The sequence below is a fragment of the Chenopodium album genome, chromosome 9 (assembly GCF_948465745.1).
Source record: "Chenopodium album chromosome 9, dcCheAlbu1.1, whole genome shotgun sequence".
NCBI lineage: Eukaryota > Viridiplantae > Streptophyta > Magnoliopsida > Caryophyllales > Amaranthaceae > Chenopodium > Chenopodium album.
The window spans coordinates 64,915,991-64,938,148 of NC_137842.1; the positions used below are offsets into that span (position 1 = coordinate 64,915,991).

A 22,158-nucleotide genomic window follows, 5' to 3' on the forward strand; every position below is an offset into this window, starting at 1 on the left:
AAATAAAGTATGCGTGATTATTAGGTAAACCGAGTCACTTATTTTGAAACAAATATACGAAGTAGTATTCAAAAGCTATTTGAAAGGTACTCCGTATTTCCGTAGTTTGTAGGACATAACACGTTTATAGTAGTATGAAACATAGACAATACTGCTATGAATTTTCATCACACTTTCTCCAGCTTTTTCCATCTAAGCGTCAAAGGAGAAATAATTGAGGTAAGTAGGATTAAGACATAAAGTAAACAAGAATTCAAAGACATAGGTCCCTCACTCATCATATATTTTACTTCCTTTTATTGACTTGACCAACAGTTTTTTAGCTTTTTATACTCAATATTCACAGGAAATTACACTCTACCTTCGTTTTATAGTAAGTCTCCCTTGGTTTAGATTTAAGAATTAAATCACGTACCTTATTGGAGACCTTAATTACCACAAGGCATTCTCTTTTGTCGCTCAGAAATGGTGGCGAATTCTTCAATACGAACAAATCATCAGCATCAATTCTTGAGCTTGTTAACTTAATCTAAGCCCTGATGGTTGAGCCTCAAGTTGGGATTCATGCATCAATTTCAAGCATAACTCTCTCAACTCCTTGTTTTGTAGTGCTGCAAATAGTGTTCGAGCAACACTTAGTTCAGTAGCCACATTCTAGTGAGGACAAAAGCAAATTAGCAGGAAAAAAACAAGTAAATGCCATTCAAGTTAGTAAAAGGAAATTGATACTATTTGTATTGTTGGATTAGAAAAGGATTACTGAAAATTATTGATATCCAATTTAGTTTGCCAAAATTGAAATGGTGATTCCTTCAGAATTGGTGCCAATAGCAAAATTATTGTTATTTCCTCTATTTTATTTTTATTAACCAGAATCACTATAATTGAACAGAATATTATGTTTTCAATTTAGCTCAATGAGCAAAATAAAATACCACAAATTCCTCAAAAATAAAAACAAAAGGCCCCATATTTCAAAATATTACATAACAAAATTATTGTTTTTTTTTTTTTTTTCCTGAATATAACAGATTTGCCAAATTGATTTCTGTATAATTAAAGTTACCTGATTGGCTAGTTGGCTTGAATTTGTAAGAAATTGAATTGGAGAAAGTTGAATTAGAATTGGGGTTTTGGGTTTCCGATTTCTTTGTGTTGTAAAGTCTACTGAAAAATGAAAATTACAGACAAATATGGAGAATCTGGCCCAAGGGTGGCTACAGGCCTACAACTTGTCTTGGATTAGCTGATCATAATCCATAAGCTTAAATGTAGCCCATAAGCATGTGCACAAGATGAATATCTATATCTAAAAACTATAATCAAGAAACTAAGAAAGACACATGTCCGGATGTTCCCATCCATTCTATTACACTTCTCTAACCATAGTGCCACATGTCATCCTACACTATTAATTTTTTATTACACCATTTTTTTTTTTAATTCTCTCATTAAACTTATAATTCATCTTTCATACACACTTGATCTCTTCCCTTTAATTCAACCTTTTCCTATTCTCTCTTTAATTTTAGCCCTTCCACATTTTATTTAAGCCTCTTTTTCGATTTAAGTTCCAAAATTTTAATTTCTTTAATCATGTTTTCCATTACATATTATACCCTATAATGACTTACTGATTTTTCCTCACTTATCTCTCAACACAATTTTTCTGATTACATATTATACCCTATAATAACTTACTGATATTTCCTTACTTATCTCTCAAATTTTATATGAATAACCCGTGCATTGCACGGGCCAGAAAGGCTAGTTTTTTTAAAGAAAGGAACAAAAAGTGTGTATCTCTCCATTATATTGGAAACTAGGCTTGGTAATCCAGTCCGGATTCAACCCTATTGCTCTAATCCATGGGAACAAAATCTACTTTGAGTTCAAAGAAAAAAAAAAGGTTTAAATTCGACTCCGTTTAAAAATTTTGACTTTGAGTCGAAGGAGGAATAGAGTCGAATTCTGATCCTACAAAAAAAAATCCAAGAAAAAATTCAGCTCCGAGTTTAGTTGATTTCAATTGTAACTTATTATGAGTTTTATCATTTTATGATGTTGTTGTCCTAATGTAAACAATTTCAAAAGTAGAGTGTCATGGTTATTTTGCTATACTTTGGAATTTCAGACACCCAATCAGCCACCAATCCTCACGCCCACCAATCATCCACCATATTGCCGCACGAAGGAGTGCCCCAACCACCCAAAATAAGCGAAACCCTAAAACCCGTTTGAGTGGTTTCGGGCTGATGGTTTAGGGTAGGGGTGTCGGTTTTTGGGTAATGGAAGTGGAGGGGTTCGATTCCGGTGGGGTCGCCGGCGCACCGCCAACCGCCGGCAGAGGGAGGGAGGAGGGTGGCTGACAGGAGGGGCTGAGCTTTTAAGGGCGGTTGATTCTTTTTTTTTTTTTTTAAAAAAAAAAAAAACTTAGTGGTAGTGATTTTTAACAAACTATAATTTAGGTGGTAGCAAAGTAAAAAAAAAAACAAAAACAAACTTTAAACTGGTAGCAAATGTGAAGACATGTGTTTTCCCTATTAGCAAATGTCAAATTTTCCCTATTAGCAAATGTTTTTACAAAAAATCGGAAAAAAAAACCTGAAGAAAAAAGAGAGAAAGAGAGAGAGAGAGCCTCGAAGTCGGGTCAAATCGGAGTGGAAGAATAGTGTTTAAACCTATATCCTGTAAAATGTTTATTTACTTATTTTCCCTCGTTAATGTGAATTTTATAACTCTTATAAATATTGTGCTCACATTTATACCCCTAAATTTATTTATATATATATATATATAATTTCTTTTATTAAACCTACCAACAACTAAAGTTATGGATTTATGCGGACATGGCTAGGTATGGCGCGCGAATTGTGCACGTAAGTCACCCTAATTCTCCCAAAATTTGTTTTTTTGCACAATAATATACGGAATAAATGATTTAGTTTGCTCAATTACACATAATGAGGGGAAAAAAAATTCAAACTCATGTTCTCCATCTCCTTCTTCCACTGTGAATGGATGAATTATTGCTTTAATAATACCCCTAACAACTCTAATTAATCCACAACTCAAGTAAAATTAAATACTAAGTATATAATAATATAATTTACATGTTCAACTAATAATCCCAAAACTTAAATACCAAATTTTTAGTATCACATCCTAAAGATAACACATTTAAACTCAAATTACGACTAAGGAATGATTTGGTGTGCATTGGGCCTTTTAAAAAAAATAAAAATAAAAAGAGGAAACTCAAACCAAATCAGCCTATACCTATTTATTTTCTCAGAATTTATCCCTGCCTCTCAGCTTGCTCCCTACTACATGGTGGAAACGCTTGTAGGGATTGCATGTGCTTCCAAAATGGAAGATATTGGCTGGGAAAGTTTTACATAATGCCCTTCCTACGGCGGCTTACTTGTACTTAAGGGCCTTCTGATTGATCCGACTAGCAGGACACCTGTCCAGAGGCCACACACTCCAGTTCCTTTTCATGGTTGGTTCTCGGATTTTATTTCAAGCGAGCTATGCCACTTCCAAAAATTGGTCTAATCTAGACCGTTTCTTCGGGATTTGTTTGGCCATCTGGTTAACCCGGAATAATGTTAGGTTTCGATCGGTGGTTTATTTTCCCTAGTCTATTTTGGACTTAGTTTCTGACTGTTATGGCAGAAGTAAAAAGGCTTGCGAGTTCACATATTATCACGATGGTATTCACCCTGGGTTCTCCGCCCCTCCTTTGAGTTTGGTTTTGCGGGGTGATCTACAAGCTGCCTGTGATATCTTTATGTTTTTTTTATGGTGACTTGGAGCAGGGGAATCATAATGCTGGTACAGGTTGGTGTTTCCCTCTTTTTCCCAGGTTTTAGGGGGTGGTGCCCGGGCTTGTATGGCTAGTTCAACTCTTCATTCTGAGTTGATGGCTTGTATTTTTGGGCTTAAGCATGCTTGTCAACGGGGTTTTACTCGGATTATCCTGCACACTGATTGTATGGCTATTCCTCATTTGTTAATGGATCTTGGGTCTACGGATATTTCGGTGGTATGGATTTTACGGGAAATCTGAGATACTTTGTCCTCTTTGGTTACTTGTCATATTCAGAAGGACTCAAGGACTTCAGTTGCAGATGCTCACTCTCTTATTGCTGCTGCTGCTAGGCGTAGGACATTGCTTTATTTCCTTTTTAGTCTTTGTTGTGCGTTCCCTTTGTCAATAAAATAAAATAAAATATAATTAATACTTGATTATTCATTTTTCTCAATCACATTTGAATTACTTTAAGATACATCATAGTTGAAATCCCCTTAAAATTTACTTCCTTTATAATTAAAGAACCCACCACATTGAGAAAATGCAAGTTTATTTCCATGATAAACTAAATAAAGTAGGAACATTTTTATAAATAAGTCAACAACTTTTATTAAATGTGGGTCCTATAAAAGTTGATTTATTTATTTAATGTCATGTTGAGTAAGGTATTTTGTTGATTTATTTATAGAATTGCCACTAATTTTTGTTTATCTTGAAAATTAACTAGGGCTCCCTCCAAACCACAATTTTGCCCAGCAATTGTTTAAATTAACACTCTCTTTGTATTATATTACTTGCTTAACTTTTCTTTTACAATTGTATTTTATTACTTGATCCATTTCCTTTTTTATAAAACTTTCACAATATTTTACTAATTTGTGACCGATCAAATACGGAGTATCATACAGTACAATCATACGAATGAGTAATTGGGAATTCAAGTTCATCAATTTGCGTATTAATTCTCAGTCTGATTCTAAACATACTGGGGTTTCAGTTTGGAGAAAAGCTTGAAAGTTGGCGGCAATTAATTATATTCCGCAACAATTTTACCAATTGAAGCAGAGGAGATCAACCCAGCTTCGCCGTCGGTTGACAGTTCCGCCGCCGGGTTTCGAGCAGCGGCAGAAGCAGACGATCTTTCAGATCGGAATTGCCGGAAACCCTAATGATTATGCTGGGAAAAATACTGGGGATTTGTCGTTTAATTCAATTAGAGAGAGTTTGCGAAAAATGAAGGGGACAATTGTAGATGGGAGAAATACGAGTGATAAGTAAACCCTTAAATTGCAGCCGATAATGCCGGAAGCGGCGGCGGAAGCGGCGGAGTTGGTTTTCGATTTGGGAATTGGGTGAGAGGTTGAAGGAGCAGAGGCCAGCTTATATTAAAGAGTTGAGGACGAGTCTTTCGTTTCTTGACAAGAGTAGCAAGGATAATAGGCTCAAGAATGCTCCCAGTAAGTCACTTTCTCTCATTAATAATAATTTTATTCTTTGAAGAATTGTGTTTTTTGTAATGTGATTGTGATTTTGTGTTGACTGTTTTGCCTATTATTTTACATAGTAGTTTAGTAGTTGTGTAACTCCCTGGATTTCTATCATCCCCACAAACTAACAAGGGGTTCATCTGTATCATTGATATGGTAAAAAACTGATAATGAACTTAGCTAGGTTTTGGGATTGTTATTTTGAAGTGTTGTGTATGGAAAAATGATTGCATAGTTTTTGTTTGAGCTTGAGGAAATGACTTAATACCCTGGTGTTTTACTAGTTTCTGAGCAAAATTGCTGAGCTCAAGCGCGTTTTAAGTTATAATGATGATGTTTTATTCTTCATCCATGTTCTCAATTAATGTATTTGAGGAAGTTAAAGATTTCGTTGTACTTATCTCTTATGATCATATTGGGGTGTGGGATTAAGTTGGGGTAAGTGGGTGGAAAATGGTTTCATTAATATTCAAGGCTGTATATATTTTTAGTTTATTTTTGGTTTGAGCATTGAAGCCTTGAAGGCCTCACATGATAATTCAAGGCTTAAGATGTGTTATAGAATATAAAAGTATGAAATGCTAGAGGAAGTGAAATCCTTTTGTGGAGATGGAAGGCAGTGAACATATTTGATCTTACTTTGTGATGTTTGGGGTTACAACTCTCTTCATGAAATAGGGACTTTAGGTTCTATGTTCATGCTTTTATCAGACTCCTCTTAAAAGCATGAATATACGACTTGGAGGGGATGATGCTTAGTTTGGGTAGAAGGTATGATTTTTTTTTGCTTTTGAATAAACATTTGAAAGAAAAAGTCTTACTGTGATGGATTAAGGATGTTGTTTTCTGTGCATTTATTCATCGTTGGTCACACTCTATTGTAATGTCAATTGTCAAACCCTTAGTTCTCTTTGTTATGGTGGGAAACTCCATATTAATGTTATTGTTTTGGACATAGCAAAGCAAGAGTAGTGTTTGTACTTTGTACACCTTGTTTGGTGCTTTCTGCTGCTAGGTAATATCATATAATCTCATCTTGTTTTATTTTCAGAAAGATTCCATTGGTATAATAATATCTGTCACTTTACACCATTTAAAGTAATAATATCTGACAAATTATGCCATTTAGAGTTTATCAATTACATACACTTGGACGATGTAGTGGATGCTGCAAGCCTGCATGAATGGGCTACCTTGAACCTCTCTTAGCTGTCTACAAATCAATTTCTATTTGATCTGTTTGTGAAGTGTTTCTCGTTTTTGGTCGATTTCAAGTCAAGGTGGAGATTGTTAAATTGTGACTTGAAATCTAGTAGGGCTGACTTTGAACGCTTATATCTCTCAAACTACAACTGACTTTGAGGTGATTCAAGTTTTAGGTGATAGCTTGGTTCAAGAGCTTTCCAACGATAGGTCATATGCCCAATTCCGATAAGAAATAAGAAATTTATGACTGTTTTACGAAAACCTGACGAAGCCGGAAATTTGAAAGCTATAGCTCTATGCGAGTGAGCTATAGCTCGGCCCTATGAGGACTTGCGGTAGGCATGGACTAGCTGGTGAGCTATAGCTCGATAGTTAGGTTATTCTAGGATAATTGATGGAATATTTTCTAAAATTATATCTTTTCTATGTTTATATCTTTTCTATGACGGCTATTTGAGTGTACTTGGGGAACAATCTTAGGGTTTCCTTGTGTTATAAAAGGACCCTTTAGTTGTAGGTAAAAGAAACTATTTTGAGCACATAAGGGTTAAAGGTAGGATTATTTCCATATTTCGAAGAGGTGGGACTGTTTTGAGCTGAAATAGCAAAGGTGGGATTATTATTTTCCATTTTTCCAAAAAAATATGGTCAAAGTGTTTTATGTAGAACAATTATTACTTTACACGACAGGCACTAATCATTGTCTCTCCCCCCCCCCCCCCCCCCCCCTCTTTTGTTTTTGGTAGAAGGTCTCTGACATTCTTCAGAAATGTAGTACTCCGTACATGATATTTCTTCTGAATGGATACCTGGCTTCCAATCATTTTAGCAATATAATGATTGATTGTGAAATATGATACTTGAAAGTGGGCTAGTTAATGTCTTGAAAGGTATAGAAAGAAACCTGGTTAGTTCTTTCTCACCCCAGGATAATTCTTTCCTGCTTCTGCTTCAGTTCAGTGAGTTATTAACTTCTATTTTGGCAATGGAGAGACAGTAGAGTTTCTCTGGATTAGAGGTTTACAAATTCTTTTGGAAGGGTTATTAGTTATAGTTTTTGGGTTGTGAGAAATAATTGTCACAAGACCAATGGTTTATTGTTTGTATTGAGGTCGAAATTACTGTTTGTAGTTTTTGGCACTTCCAATGGACTTCGTTTCTCTCTTTAATCTTCATCTTCCATTCTGTTCAACTGCCTTCCTCTGCCTCACTATCTTTTTTTATACTCTCTGTTCTTTCTTCATTGTCCCCCTTTGTACGTATGAGTTAGATACCTGTACCTCCCCACAGAACATACATTGTATCTCTGTTATTGTAGTTGGAATACACTTTTATTAGTGGTTTCTAATGTGTACCTTTGACCATTATTATCTTTAGCTTTGTATGTTAAAAAGTTACAATTTGAAAATATGCAAAATGACAAACCTTACAAGATCCCACATGATAATTATCTATGTTTGTCAATAGTTCAACACCATCCAACCAAGATAATAGAATTGGTTAAAATAAGACACTGTATACAATAACTGGGTTCATGCTATTGTTATATTTTTATTGTTAAAAGATGGCTTTCAAAAGTTTCCTTAGTTCTAATATCTTTGAGAAAAGCAATGAAAAACCACCACCACCATCAGTTTATCATCTTGCATGAACCTGACAAAAATGATTAGACTCGCAGCCATAGAAAAATTGCTTCGAAGATGGATATTAAAGTTGAAATAATAATGTGATTTTAAGTGGCTATTGTTGCCTATGAAGGGAATATCTTCTTAGTTTTGGTTCTTTGAAAGGATAGGCAACCTTCACCACCAATTATCTATCACCTTTCAGTAAAACCTACTATAGTAGTTAAGTAGGGATAAGGAGAAGGTTTCAAATTGGGAGTGTAGAGGAAATTGTACTCACTTTAGAAACTGGTGGAAAGACCATTAATCAAAAGCATTATGACTGAAATCACAAAGGGGAAAGTGGTTAGGACTTAGGAATAATGAGAAGGAAACAAATTGGGGTGTAGAGATTGTACTCACTTTAGAAACTGGTGGAAAGACAAAAAATCAAAAGCATCCTGTCTGAAAATCTGAAATCACAAAGAGGGAAGTGGTTAAGGGAAGGAGAGAGGGAGAAAGGAAAGGGAAGCAAAGTTACGGACATTATATCAACCCAAGGGTGGAACATAATAGCTAGTCCAATGTAATTATGTAGTTGTATCTTGAAGAGGAAGGTAGTTGGCTTGTTAGAGGGAGAGGAGATTTAGCTTTCCTATAAATAAGGTAGAGTTGGCATATAGAAAATTAGAAAGGCATCCAGAATATTGAAGAAGATCTTGGGAGTGAATCAGGCCACTCGAAAGCATGATAACTATCCTCTAATTTCTGTAATGTCTATAGATGTCAGATTGAATTCTCTTTCTTCTTCCTTGATTTTTTGTTACTGTTATAATAATTCATAACAAAAGGATGCGGAAGGAAAGAGATTCAAAGTGGAAAACACTATCTAAATTCCTACATTGAAAGGATTTAAACATGGAACATCTAGTTGGGTGTTTCAAGTTGATGGCCCTTAGTGTCACATCCTTCCTGATTGCTCACTATAATACTGTGTTTTTTCCACTTGCTCGTTTACTTGCCATGATTATGCTAGGTTCATATCTCCCGACTCCTGAATGGAGCCTCTGGAGGTACCTTTTCATGTGCACGAATTGGTCCCATGGATTGCACAATGCTATGAGCTGTGTATTAAGTCATTTTCTATATGTTGTAGTTGTTGCCTGATTTTGTCATCATTATTGAAATGGTTGATAACTTGTGATTCTTCAGTCTTATTGTTATAGCTATTGGTGTAAAAGAATGATGGAATTTCATGTTCATAGGGTGTTGTATTGATCGGATCATATTCATCTTGGTTTGGTTATATCTTGTGTTTAGGTGCAGCTTCACCCTTTGAGTCAACGACAGTATGCTAATTTTATTTTTTTCTGACATCTGGGATTGGAAATTTCTTGTCAATCAAAATTATTAGCACTGACGTATTTTCAAACTTTTGAGTTTGGGAAACACTACTGCTCTGTTCAGCTCAAGTATATACCCCAGTATAAATTCAAGATTTTGAAACTTCTGTTGTTTTCATGATTCCCATTTTCGTTTATCCATAGCAATTGATCATCCTTTTTCCCTTTGTACTTTGTAGTTGCACGACTTACAACAGAAATACTTCACCTGTCTGCTGTTTTGCACTAGAAGGTAAAGACTCTGTTATGGACCCTCAACATTTCTGTATGTTATTGTAACCTACTGTGTATATATATATTGAAGAATAAGTTTCTCTTAAATTTGTATTGTTCTTTCGATAAATAATTGATACAGGTGTCATATCCATCCTTCTGAAGTCCTGATGTGACGTGCAGACTGCCACCCCTTAAGCTTTGGAATATATTGTCTAAGTGGCAATGTTGTTTTTGGGATCTTTCTATTTTGTGTGATATACTTTTGGTTTTTTATTGGCAACACCAAACAAAAAATTCTTGTTGGATGGAAGACAAATATTTTGCCACCGATCTCGTATAGTAATATCCCACTAAGTTCTTATGCTGTCTGTTCATAGTATGCAAACTGCAATTTTTGTATAAAAATTTTATGTCTATGGTAGGGGTTTGGTGTGTGTGGTCTATATCTTAGCCTGATTTCTGATTTATTTGGCTTTTCTTAATTACCACTGTAGTTTTTGACAGCTTGATATGAATAACACATGACGTAATTTTTCATTTGATGTGGAATGTATGTGACTGCCAACAATTATGTTGTTATTTTGTTCTAGGATAAGCATTCACGTCGAGGATTGCAAGCAAAGGTGCAGCAAAGGAACAAGTTGTTGAAATATACGAGGAGAACTGACTGGGAGTCCTATTGCTTTGTTCTTTCAAAACTTGGCCTCCGTGACAATCCTGATTACAAGAAGTCAAGAATTAAGATTGTATACAGATTACTAAGTTTTTATTGTGGTTCGGAATATTTGCCTTTAACCTTGCTCCTATACAGTTCGAGAAGTCCTTTTTTGATTTATCAAAGGTGCTAATGCTAGCTGAGATTAAAAATATTAGTGCATCCTTCCTTTGTATGTTAATTTGTATACAATGCACAAGGTGATTCAAAGTTTGCATGTACTGTAATAAAGTTAGAGTGTAGCAATATCACATCAGGCTGACGAAATATTTCGGGAGAGAAATTCCCTTTTGTAAACGTCAAGAAAATAGCATTTGATTTGGCTACATTACCTTGCATTATCATCAAGGAAAGAGGATTTAATGCAGAGTTATTTTTCACTAGAATGGTTACTTTATCTTACTTTATAACTGTATGGACCGTCTTATCACAGGGGAAGGCAATATAATTTGCAGGCTATATTGGAGATTTTTGTATATAAAACTTTCAATTGATACTTCAATCATGCATAGCTGAGCACGGAAACAAGTACTTAATCATACAAACATCATTGTTGCCCCAATTTTTTGCATTATAATTTGCCATAACATTAATTGGTCTTGATATCTAACTGTTTCATGCATTTACATTGATTAGTAGCCTAGGCCTGAAAGAGCATCAGAGGGCCATGAAGCTCACCTTCTAGGAAGGGTATCTCCATGCACCCCACACATCATATGCAAAGGCCTACTTACATTACATCAACGAGTTCCTTATAAAGAGCAACGCTAGATTCACTATCCATCTGAGCAGCAACGACCTTATGTTTTCCAGTCAAAAGAGCACGATCCTTGCTTTCCAATGAACTGTACTCAACAGCTACATCATGTTGAATTTGTGGCTACCTGGAGTTCATCATTACAACAACGCCAATACAATCAAATATTGTTCAAACTGAGCTACGATATAAGATGCTCAAAAATCTAGCTATCTTGTAGTTTTGATGCCTTGAGTTTATGTGAAATACTATCAAATACCTCTTTTTTGTTAATATTTATGTGCCATCTTTTGATATATTTCTTGTTTTGGCAATTTCACAAATATTTATAATTTATTAAATATCAGAAATAAAGTTTTAAGTAAGTTTGTAAATCAATCAATATAAAACAATTAAAATTTAGCTCAATATAAATAAAAGATACTGAGTCATTTTCAATGAATTTGGTTTCATCACAAGAAATTAAACATGTAAAAATCATTTAAAGGTATCAAATTGTCCTTTATAAAACTGAACCCTTCAAAACAATAAAAACAATTATATCATGTATCTACCAAATCAGTAAAAAGTAAAAACATATCAAGTACTCTAAAACTTAATTAATTTTGTACAGTAGTACATAATTTCCCAAAAGATTTTGAATTTAATATTATAAATGTAGGTAAACAACTTGTAGAAAGGTTGTTAACAAAATCAGAAATAGGAAATTAATAAAAAAAATTATAATACTGAATAGGAAATTAATAAAGAAAGCATGAATAAAATGTAGCACCATGAATAATACTTACCGAATGTGGTGGAGACAATTTTGTTTGCAAGATGACTCAAAATAAAGGGTTAAACTGGGAATGTGGCTTATTTGAGAAAAGTGAGTCCCATTGGGTTTACTGTATCTTTCCTTCAATCCATCGCATGACCATATAGAAAGCCTTGTGAGGGAGGGGAGGTTTGCTTCTGGTAGAGTTTCGACGGTGCCTCGAAGAGCCTCAAGTTGAGATTCATACTTAAAGTTGGAGCATAACTCTCTCAATTCCTTGCATTGTAGTGCTGCAAACAGAGTTTGTGCAACACTCAACACCATACCCGTCGCCGCCGCCGCCGCCATTTTCTTGATTTTGTTTATATTTTACAAAAGAGAGAATGAGAATTGAATAGTTATGATGAGATGAGATGAGATGTTATTTATGATATAAGACTAGAACCACAGCTGCCTTATCATCTATACAACTACTCGTAGACCAAGTCAAGTGTTGGGAAATTTCTCCAAACTTTGGATGCTTTTTCCACATGAACAATTATTTCTACATATACCACAAGAGAAATGCAATAATTAAGATTTTAGGATCAAAAGTTGAGATAAATAAGTAGTTTGTGTGATAATTGAAATGAAATTCCAAAAATGCGGGTCCCTCTTTGCACCGACGCATATTTGAGGTGCTCTCTACGCTTGCAATTCCTTTTATTGACTTGTCTAACAGAGTATTTTAGCTTCTGGCCAAAATTGGCACTTTAATAAAAATAAATATATATTAAAACGAAAATAAAGGGAGTGAGTGTGGTGAACTTTCATCTTATTTGCTATTAAAAAATAAAAAAAAAACTTTCATCTTATTTGAATTTGGGTATAGAATAGTGCTTTTTAATTAACAAGATATTATATTTTTTAGTTTAGAACCCATGTCAAACACGGTAAGTCCAAAACAATTATACTACTCGTATTAATTTACATATATATAATAAACAAAATTTGATAAATGTATGTATCAAAAAAAAAATAATACGGAGTAATAATAAATTTTGAAACCTAATCTAATTTGAAAAATAACACAACATTATATGCATAAAAGTATTTTGATTAAAAAAAAAGGCTAACTATTAGAGGGTTTTTTTTTTTTTTTTTTTTTTTTTTTTTTTTTTTTTTTTTTTTAACTTTTATTTTTTTAGTTTCATTGTAACTTATGCACACTCGAATTATTAGTTATTATTGATATTTTGGATCATACTATTTGATATGAATAACGCATTCAGTGTTTCCGAACCTAAAAGTTGAATACTTAAAAATGGGTCATTCTTTAAAGCCTTAAATAGATTGGGATAACATTTGATGAATTTTGCAATACTACATAAAATAAATTTGAATTGTGATATTAAGAACATTCGCGTACAAAGTTGTATTTTAATTTTCTATTAATTAATCTGAAAATTTTCAGGAGCCGGATTATGATGAGATGTTATGTATGATATAAGACTAGAACCACAGCTACCTTATCATTTATACAACTACTCGTAGACCAAGTCTAGTATTGGGAAATTTCTCCAAACTTTGGACGCTTTTTCCACAAGACCAATGAATAAATTTCTACCTACCAACAAGAGAAATGCAATAATTAAGATTTTAGGATAATAAGTTAAGAAAAATAAGTGGTCCATATTATTATTGAAATGAAATTCGATTAAGATTTTAGGATAAAGATTTGAGATAAATAAGTGGTTCGTATTATTATTGAAATGAATATCCAAACGCGGGTCCCTCTTTGCACCGTACCGACCATATTCTATGTGCCCTCTACTCTTGCAATTCCTTTTATTGACTTGTCTTAGCTTCTAGCCCAAATTGGCGCTTTAATACAAGTACAAATAATAAATAAAGAGAGTAAGTGTGGTGAACTTTCAACTAATTTGGATTTGGGTATAGAATAGTGCTTTCTATCAATTAAATTGGCACTTTAACTAGTTTTGGATCCATGTCAAACACGGTAAGTCCAAAACAATAAACAAATTTCCAACTAATAATCCTGCTTCACATATCATTCCAACTATTTACAGAGAATCACAATCACAAATTACAATTGAACATCGTGTGTTAAAAAAAAAAACACATAAAAACACATATTTCAAGAATTACACAGGCCCATTCATACCTGGCGTGAATTAATTCCACTTTGAAAGAGGGGTGGATGAGATTCGAACCCGTGACCTCTATGTCACGTACTCACGTTGACTCCAATATCATGTTAAAGGAACAAATTAACCAAATGCTTAAATTGATGGTTGAGACCCAAGAATATGTTTTATACTCTATCATTTTCTTTGTTCTGCACTTTTGCTTTAAAGTTTAAATGACTCCATATCTAAGTACTGGTCTACTGGACTTGGGCTGCTTAGCCCAATTAAATAAGGTGGCTGCAATTAAATAAACAATTACTTTTGTATACACCCGGTTTTCAGTCATTTACTGTACATCGAGTTTACTTTTGTCAAATTTAGTGTCACTTTTGTCAAATTTAGTATCACTTTTATCAAATTTATCAATGAAGCATAAATAACTCTTATATATGTCACAGACTCACAGTAACCTTTGTGCGTTTTAGTGTAACTTTTGCGCCTTTTATAGTAACTTTATAACGGATATTCAATAATTTACTGAACATCCGTTTTATTTAAAAGTTTGTGTTAAATAAGTTATACATCCAATTTAAAACATTCTTATTTAGAAAGTGAGCATCTACAAAGCAGTGGAGAAAAAGAAATATTATCGTTATCAAAGTCGTTTGATAACAAATATTAACTAAGATAAAACCAAATCAAATAAAACATGTTGAATATATTTCGAATTCCAATTCGGATCACCGCAAAAATCAATAGAAATTATATTATGTACATATTTAACACAATATTTCATCCATCTCAAATTAAATGCAATGTTAATTAGGCATATCATAAAATCTTAGGAATTTATGGGCTAGACTTAAGAGTATGGGATTTTTTTTTTTTAATAGACTTTTTTTTTTTTTTTTTTTTTTTTTTTTTTTTTTTTTTTTTTTTTTTGATGCAAAGGGTGGGTCAAGCCCCTTTTTTTGAAAGCTAAAGTAACTAAGCAACAAATTGTGGCCAAGCCACTCCAACCACATCCTCCCTATATATATATTACCATGTTAAATATAGCTTTAGATTGATTTATACTTTTATACTACATATCAAAAGCCATTGTGACACTAAGGGGGTCTACATATTTATTGTAACATTTTGACTTTTATACTACATATATAGTCTGTATCAAATCCCCTCACATGAGAGCCTATTGAATTTGAAGTGGGGATGTAACATGGACCCACTTATTGTCTCGATCACTACTAAAATTCGGCTAAATTGCGACCGTTTTTTTACGACCGTCTGAAAAACGGTCGCAAAATATGAATATTGCGTCTGTTTTTTATGCGGTCGCAATATTACGACGGCTTTGACAACGGTCGTAAATTTGCGACAGTTTTGCGACCGTTTTTAGCCTTTTAGACGGTCGCTAGGACATTTGAACAATTAAAAATAATTCTAAACTAAAATAAACCGTTTGCGACCGTCAAAGACGGTCATAAAATTCATAATTTGTGACCGTCATAGAGACGGACGTAAATATCATAATCTGCGACCGTCATAGAGACGGTAGTAAATGTCATAATCTGCGACTGTCATAGAGACGGTCGTAAATATCATAATCTGCGACCGTCAAAGACGCTCGCAAAAAGCTTATTTTTTTATAAAAAAAATCGGGTATAAAATGACACCATCTCACCCAACCCTAATTTACTACTCCGTATCCCTCACGCCGCTCCTCTTTCTCTTTCCTCTCCTCTCTTCCATTTTTTTCCTCTCTCCTCTAAATCTTTGATTTCTTTCCTCTCTTCTTTCTCTTTCCTCTACTTCCTTTCTCTTTCCTCATCCTCCATCTCTTTCCTAAGAATTGAAGAATCAGATGTTGATAAATTTGCTTGGTGTTGATGCCGACGCTTGCTATCACGACTGCACACTCGAGCCACCGTAACAAGAACGAACCTAAAACAAGTCAAGGTTTTCTAGATCTGATATTTAAATTAGTTATTAGATTGTAGATCTAGTTTTATTGTTTCTAATTATTTCTGGTTATGTATAATTGTTATATTGTAATTTTTGTTTATAAATTTTGAAAAATTTTCATTATTATTTCATTTCGAATTTATGGGTAATCTTTTGTATTTTGTATAATTGTTTAATTTCAAATTTATGGGTAATTTTCTGTATTTTGATTGTTTTATTTCTGATTTTGTGGGTTTTTTTTTCAATTTTTGATAATTTTGTTGCCGGTGGTGGTGGGTACTGGGTAAGGGTCATGGTTTTGGGTCAGATCAAGTGTTTGGTGGGTAAAGGTGGTTTCGGGTGATAGGCAGTTGGTGGTTGTGGGTTGAGGGTGTTTCGGGTGAGAGGCAATTGGTTGTGTGTTGAAGGTGTTTCGAGTTGAGGTGAAGTGGCGGTGGTAGTTGTTTGGGTGGCGGTGATGGTGGGTCCGTGTTTTTTAGGGTGGTGGTACGGTGGTGATTTGGGTGGGAAGTGATGGACTGATGGTGGTGGGTAGTAGCGTTGGGTACAGTTGGTTTGGGTGGTGGGATAACTAGTTGCGGGGTACAGGATGTGAGTGGGTTTTTTTCTTTTCTTTTTTGTTTTTTTTTAAACTTTTTAGCGACCGCCTTTAGCCGTCGTTAATTCTTAAAATTGCGACTGCTTATAAAAACGGTCGTAAATTTTAATTTTTGCGACCGTTTTCCTTGTGGTCGTTGAAAATATTAAAAACGGTCGCAATAAATCTACGACCGTCAAACGGTCGTAATAATTTTTTTTTGCGACCAAGGAAATAACGAACACCCTTTTACGATCATTGAGTCGTTGACGGTCGCAAAAATGAATTGCGTCCGTTTTTGCTATTTTTTGCGACTATTAGAGGCGGTCGCAAAAACCTTAATTTTTAGTAGTGGATGGCTTTTGATACCATGTTAAATGACCAAATTAACAAAAAGTTTGGTTAAAGCTAATAATCGATTTATATTCTCTATCACTTTCATAATACAAAATTTTAACAATTTTAACTTATTGCTAATTTAAGATACTTCTTCCTCCTTTTTTAATTGACACGTTTTGACTATTTTGTGATTTATATACATAATAATAATAAAAAAAAAATAGTCATCATGTGGCATGGAATCTTGTTAGAAATGCACAATATATATTTTTAAAATTATTTTTTATATTTTTGCTTATCGGTAATTAATGATATTAATGATTGAATTTATAGATTCACAAAAGTGTCTAAGAAATGTATCAAGTAGAAAGAAACAAAGGAATTTAGATGCATTACTTTTTAATTAGCTATGGAAGTTTTAATTTAGATGCATCAAACCACTTTCCCTTTTAGTTTATAAATTATCTCCTCTTTATTTTTTCTCTCTATCTATCTTTTTGTACTCTAAACATGCATAACCTCGAAGTCCACAATTATAAAAGTGATGCAACTAAAAAAATGGAGAAAGTATTTTTAAATGAAAAAAGGACATTATAGACTAGTGTGAGATGAGCTACAACTTGCAATTATAAGAAATAAAGAAAGAGGAAGTACCGCGTAAAAACTACTTCCTCTATTCCACAAATATTGCAACAATGCAACATATCATTTAAGGAAGTTTCTCAAATATTGTACTGCAATATTTTCTAATGTGTACATGGTCTCACTTTTTCTCTCTTCTCATCACATAAATCCCTATCTTTATATTTCTCTATCTCTCTCCAGTTCTTAAAATTCGTGTCCTATTCACATACCCTCTCCGTTTCTTATTTCTTGCAACAAAGGGGGGTTGCACGCTTCCCAAGTCAAAAGTTTTTAAGCATAATTAATAAAAAGTAATGGCATGTAAATAATGTAAGGGTAATGCTATATGCAGTCCTTAGGGACGCATATAAGAATTTAATATCTTTCCTTTTTTAGTATTAAATTGGGAATTTATCAACAATTCACGAGTAAATCAGTGTAATAATTGTATATTTATTGTCAATTCTTTCCACTTTTAGGTTCTTATATGCAGCTCTTAGGGCTGCATATATCTTTTTCCATAATGTAATTAAGGAGAGAGGGTGAATAATTAATTAAACAACTAAAAGTCCAACACCACCACCGATGAACGCGCACGCCACCCAGAACCACCGACAACGAAAAGCTACCACCTAGTTAAACCAACAAAACCACCCAGAACCACCCGAAGCCACCCAGAACCACCCAAAATCACCCAACAAAACCACTTCTACCCGAAAACCACCCACAACTAGAACCCACGCCACCCACAACCACCACCCAGACCCACCACACCAAACCCACAAAACCACCAAAACCCCTCTTCCACCCCTGCGAAACCACCAACACCACCGACACTACCAGATTTAGACCCACCGACACCACCAACACCGCTGAAAACGACCAGTTCTAAGACCCACGCCACCAACCCCACGATCCTCCTCCACCCCTGCGAAACCACAAACCACAAAAACCTCCGAAGCCACCGAAACCACAAAAACCTACCGACGACCCACCAGAACCACCCACGACACCACCAAAAGCACCAACGAACCACCAAACTCACCAACACCATATCTGAAGCCCACTTAAAGGGTAGTTTGGAATTTGATTATGATAGATGAAGATGATGAAATGATAGACAAAGGAGGAGAGAGAAATATAATGGGTTTGATTATTTGGATTTGATTATTTTAGATAATCAATTTACTGTACATTAAGGTTATAATGGAATATAATTATATGTAGCATTATGTGTTAAAAATTTTAAGTAAGGATATATTGGTCATTTTGAAAAAAAAAATTCAAATAAGGAAAAAAATAAGTTTGTTGCAACAAATGTGAACCACCCCAAAATGACAAATGTTGCGAGAAATAAGAAATGGAGGGAGTACTTCAGTATTTAGAGAACGAAATTAGTTGATCTTATTGTTTCAAAAATGGGAAAACTCTTGGCGCATAGGCTCAATCTATTTAGTATGCAAATAAGGTGGAATTTTTGTAAATAATGGGAACCTAAGGGTGAAAAGTAGGAAAAATTTTAAATTACCACCTAAAAAAGTAATCATTTTCGAACTAACCACCCGTTTAATTTTCTATTTTAAATTACCATCCTTTAAATTAAATAAATGCTCAGATTACCACCCATTTCAAAAATTCGGTGGATTTTCCGTGTGTGGGCCCACCTAACGCTTATTTTGATTCTTCTGACTGATTTTTTTCGCAAATTTCCTCTTTTAAAACGCTTTTCTAACTTCAATTCACATTTTTCTCTTTGAAATTTGGTAAAATTTGGTGAAGGAAATGTGAATTAAAGTTTAGAGAGCATTTTCAAAGAGAAAAATCGGGGAAAAAATTCGTCAAAAGGGTCAAAGAAAGTGTTAGGTGGGGCCTACAGACGGAAAATCCACTAGATTTTTGAAATGGGTGGTAATATGAGCATTTATTTAATTTAAGGGGTGGTAATTTAAAATAAAAAATTAAAAGCGTGGTTAGTTCGAAAATGGTTACATTTTTGGGTGGTAATGTAAAAATTAACATGAAAAATATGACGTCAAAAAGTACCACTACAAGCATAATAGTACACAAGAAGTACTATTTAGACAACTATTTATACGTTAATGGCACGTGCATAACAGTCTGCAAAAATATACCACTGTACGTCTGTACCATTAAGAGAGAGAAAATGTATCACTGAACCCCAAATTATCCTCCTACTTACATGAAGAGCACTCACACTAATGAGAAGAAAAAGTGTACATGAGAAGAAATGAGGTTATATAAAGGGAGGGTTGAGAGACAATAAAATCATGTCTTACAAGGGTAATATAGGTATTTCATGTGTCAGTTTAAAGTTGTCTTATTGAATTATCAAACAATATCACTGGAGTTTCAGTGGTACAAAATACACTCTCAGTAGTACAAAATACACTCTTAGTAGTACAAAATATAGTCTCAGTGGTACTTCAAAAAGCTCCACTGGAGTTTTAGTCGAACAAAATATAAACGCAGTGATAGTGGTCCCCAAATTTTTTTGTCCATTTTTGCACGTGATATGTGTCTGAAAAGCTTTAGTGAGGCCTAACCATCTTTTTCACTCTTCCTATCTCTCTCCTCCTTTCTCTCTCTTCCTTACACTTTTATATTATTTTAATAGTTGTGAGACATTTTCAATTGTCTCACAACCCTTGATTTATACTTCCTCAGAAGAAATAAGGGTGTAAAAAAAAAAACGGATATTTCACCAAATGCCACTGACAAATTTAAAAATTCATCAAATGCCATCGCACTTTTCAGAATTCACCAAATGCCACTCAGTTTTTTAAAAATTCACCGAGTGTCATTAATGACCAACGGCCGTTAACTCCGTTAGTCATTAGGGGTTATCATGACACATGTCATGATATTATTGGTCCATTTATCTTTATTAATAAAAATTTAAAAAAAAAGCTGAAAATAATTAGAAAATAATTATAAAAAAAACAGAAAATTAAAATAAAAAAAAAAAACCCCAAAATTTTCCCAGCCACCCCTACCACCGCCAAACCCTAGCCCCTCCCCTTATATCGCCGGAAAACGGCCGACCACCACCTTAACCACCGAAAATCGACCGACCGGCCCTTTTGCGCCCCACCTGACCCACCGTCGACCCCAAAAGCCACCCACACAAACTTCCCCGACCCTGTAAAATCTAAAATTAACCCCAGACCCTAGCCCCACCGTGACCTCAACCACCTCGCCACCCCTACCACCAGCCAGACGAGGCCCAGAGCAGCCAGATTTGCCGCGCCGTTCTCCAACTCGGAGCTGCTTTCCAACCCTCCCCTATCCGTTTACCCACCACAACCATTAACGAAATCAAGGTTGTGAAGAGGAGGAGGGCCAAAATCGCCAAGTTAGAAGGGGATAAGGGTCGAAATCGGAGCGTGGGGAAGGGGAGGTAGCCGGAAAAGGGATTGGGGAAGGGAAGGGGGCTGGGATCGGGACAGAGAAAGGATTTTGAGGGTTGAGGACTGGGTTTCGTGGTGGTGGGGAGGGAGTTTCGTGCTGGTGGGGAGGGAGTTTCGTGGGAGGGGGAGGGGGAGGGGGAGGAACGACGTCGGCGCTGCGAGGGATCTTCTAGGTGGTCGGCGCTGCGGGAGAGCTTCTTGGGCAGCGTCGGTGCTGTGGGACAACAGAATCCAGTAGCTGGGACGGCGGGAACGGCGGCGGGGAGGGTGGTTGTGGCTGATGGGGGTTTTGGCTGGTCGGGGTTTTTGAAATAATTTTGGGTTTTTTTTTTTTTTTAATTTTCTGATTTTTTTTTTTTATATTTTCAGCTTTTTTTTTAATTTTTATTAATAAAGATAAATGGACCAATAATATCATGACATGTGTCATGATAACCCCTAATGACTAACGGAGTTAACGACCGTTGGTCATTAATGGCACTCGGTGAATTTTTAAAAAACTGAGTGGCATTTGGTGAATTCTGAAAAATGCGATGGCATTTGATGAATTTTTAAATTTGTCAGTGGCATTTGGTGAAATATCCGAAAAAAAAAACATTCAACCTACATTAGTGAGAAGTTTTAATTCTCCTCATGGGGAGAGATAAATCTTCTCATAGAATGAGGAGAATTGTGGGTGAATAGTAGCGTGATGGGCCCCACTCCCAAACTAAAAAAGGCGATGTGTATTGCAGTGGGGTATAGGAAATAGTAGGAGAGATAGTGGTGAGGAGTTTTTTTTTTATAAGCATTGATGTGGTAAAAAAAAAAAACTATTGGTGGGAGGAGTGAGAAAGTGGGTAGAGAGAGAATGAGGAGAAATATTTTTCCTCATTAGTGTTAGTGCTCTTGGATACATAAACCCTGTGGGTTTAGATGCACTCTAGAAAATCTGAAAATGTGAACAATATCGTCTCATGGGACGACGCGAGGAACATTAACTACTCGGCACGAATTAAAAACATGTGATTGTCCTTTTTTTTTTTCTAGGAAACATGTGATTGTCCTTGGTGTAGTAGTTCAATGTATTCCATTGAGTTGCAAATCTTTGTGCGTACACGAGCTAGCGATTTGCAGTAGTTTTGCTTAATTTGT

General features: G+C 34.9%; 2 long non-coding RNA genes across 2 annotated transcripts; one reads left to right on the forward strand and one right to left on the reverse strand.

The window, feature by feature from the left end:
• The first annotated feature begins 4,593 nt into the window (after positions 1 to 4,593).
• Positions 4,594 to 10,746, forward strand: LOC145558778 (uncharacterized). The gene is made up of 3 exons (XR_014092611.1): positions 4,594 to 5,274; positions 9,697 to 9,749; positions 10,324 to 10,746. It is a non-coding gene; the product is annotated as an uncharacterized LOC145558778 (long non-coding RNA).
• A 241-nt stretch (positions 10,747 to 10,987) lies between these two features.
• LOC145558777 (uncharacterized) lies at positions 10,988 to 12,612 on the reverse strand. The gene is made up of 2 exons (XR_014092610.1): positions 11,994 to 12,612; positions 10,988 to 11,332 (listed from the first exon to the last, which is right to left on the reverse strand). It is a non-coding gene; the product is annotated as an uncharacterized LOC145558777 (long non-coding RNA).
• Between the last annotated feature and the right edge of the window lie 9,546 nt (positions 12,613 to 22,158).